Here is a 2623-nt window from a genome sequence, read left to right as displayed (position 1 = left end):
TTTTGAGAAGTGGAGTCTAAAATAGTCACCAAGTGGCTTAATGCTCAAGGCAAAGGTAATAGCCAGCTGGAGATTTTTACAGACAGATGGAGGATTTTAACAGCAGAAATGTAGGTGTCTAGAAAGCATCTGAGTAGAGATTTTAAGGATCTAAATTTTGGACCTAGAGCCAGATCCCCTTTGGAATCCAGTCTTAAATTCCTATGGTGAAATAGAGGCTAACTGTGGCTGAAATCTAAGGGAATTTCACTATTGGCTTCAGCAACACCAAGAGCTCCTATTTAGAACTAGAATGGGATCACTTATAAATTATAAAAAATAGTCTACTTAGCAAATGGCATGCAATTTTCTCTAGCCCTGTGATCATAAACTATACATATATGACAGGAAATACTAATATTTAATATGACATTTATCATTTCCAAAGAACAAATTACAAAAATATCTATTATTACCAGGACTGAAAGTGTGTGTTTGCTACCTTCTGTGTGTAAACCTACCTAAACTGCCTGTCAAGTATACTAAAAGTCTGGGGAATCACTATCATAGTCAAGAGCTGGAGATGGATGGTTTCATACTTTGTGGGAAAGACTCACTTTTCAAATAAAAAGTTTTAAGACTTCAGACATATTGATGTATTCTCAGCTAACCAGATGCTGTATACTAACTGTGTGCCAGTATTCTCTCAGTGCTGGAAGAGAAATAGTTGAGACAACATATTTGATGGATTTGTTTAGGGATTTTGTATGCATATGGAAATCATTTGTTTCTCTACTGCAAAGTATGTTTGATTGTTCAGTATTAACATTTAACTAGAAAAAGTAGCTACAGTGCTCCCAGTTGTGTGAAGCACAAGCTAAACTAAACAAAAACTGAAAAGCAGCTTCAGCATATCTCATGCTCATTAGGAGAATAAACGATGAAAAAATTAACTGATGACAGGTATGCAGATTTCTGTAACTCAACAGTTTAATGTAAGGGTCTTGCTTGGTTCAGCTACACAGAGGAAATCCTAAAGGACTGATATGAGTCTACCTGCAAAAAAAGTGGGTTGGTGAGCATCAACAGGTTACGACAGAAAGTTCGAATGAAGCATTAACTATACAATGCAGTCCCTAAAGAAAGAATAATATCTTGCTTGTAGATTCTCACTGCAGAAAAATATTGGTGTAAAAAGTTTCTTCCTTTCTGTTCTTGGGGTTCCCAGAGGCAAGAATCTGGGATGGAACTACAGCCACACATGGCATGCACCCTGTGCAAACTCCTGCATTGCAGGTGATACAGGAGGCATTGAGTTCATTATGTGCACACTCCAGAGTTGCACATGCATATCTAATTAAATGTATTCCAGACCAGTTAGACTACATCATGTGCACATCAGTTGTGCACACAGGCTACTGCATGTTTGGCCTTCCCAGAGAAATGGCCAAATTCTTTCTTCTTCACACAAACTTCATTTCCAAGCAGCTTGGATTTCCCTGGACTTGTCATCTGATAGACCTGGCTTTTTTCTATTCATAATTGGATAATGGTGAAGAGATTCTTATTTTACAGAATATATTCATCATTCCAAAGCATGATTTTGTCATCCTGGTTTACCTTAATTGAGGCTGAAATTTAAAATTACCAGATGATATGCTTTCTTGCTCTGAGTGGTTACATGTAAGTACTTTTCTGGTGTAAAGTTCACAGAAACCAAACTCAAAATTTACTTTACTTATTTTTATTGTTGCTCCAGCATAAGATCTTTTCTTGACAACTTTCTCAAACAAGTAACTTCTTTAAAAATTCAGTAATGACACAAAACTAATCATTGCCTGGGTAACTTGTTATTTTTCTCTATTCAAATGCATAATAATTAATTTTTTTGCAATCGGAATCTGGAATAATATTTCCTAAGTCTTGTTTTTTGTGAACCAGAAAACTTTGAAACATCTAGTTTATGCAACTTAAGATGTAATATTTCTGCAGATGTGAAGATATAGCCAAATTGAAAATGAACCACTACATTTTGGGATACAATAGAAACCAGACTGTTTAGCTTTGTACATAAGAAACAACTAGAAATGGGGCCAGACTTCTTCCTAGACTGGGATCTGAATTAAAATCTCATCACAAAATTTTGGTTGCACATACCACAGCACATATTTTTTTAGGATTTAGGACACAGATAGATTTAGTATTATTCCTACAGCTATATTTGTCCTCCCAGCAAAAAACGTCAGGTTCAAATTTTCAAATATTTCACTTAAAAATAATGAACATCCTAAGATCAGTATGCTTTCCAGAGTAGTAAAAGCTGTGTAAAGCTCTTTTTTAAAGCTGGGTAGAAGCTGTGGATGCCCATCCATGGAAGTGCTCCAGGCCAGGTTGGATGAGACTTGGAGCAATGTGGTCTAGCAGAAGGTGTTCCAGCCCATAGTGGGAGGGTTGGAACCTGATGTCCCTTCCAACTGAAACCATTCCATGTTTCTATGAAAATCAGGCACATGCCTGTGCATCTACATTTCAAGTGCTTCTGTATTGAGAGGCTTTGAACCAGTATATAAAATGTCCCTCTCATTTCTGTCACAGTCTATGATGCAGCATAGGTGAGGAGGGGGCTCAGATCCATGCCCATCCC

Source organism: Acanthisitta chloris, unplaced genomic scaffold (assembly GCF_000695815.1).
Source record: "Acanthisitta chloris isolate BGI_N310 unplaced genomic scaffold, ASM69581v1 scaffold4578, whole genome shotgun sequence".
In the NCBI taxonomy this organism is placed as follows: domain Eukaryota; kingdom Metazoa; phylum Chordata; class Aves; order Passeriformes; family Acanthisittidae; genus Acanthisitta; species Acanthisitta chloris.
This window is presented reverse-complemented; position numbering follows the sequence as displayed.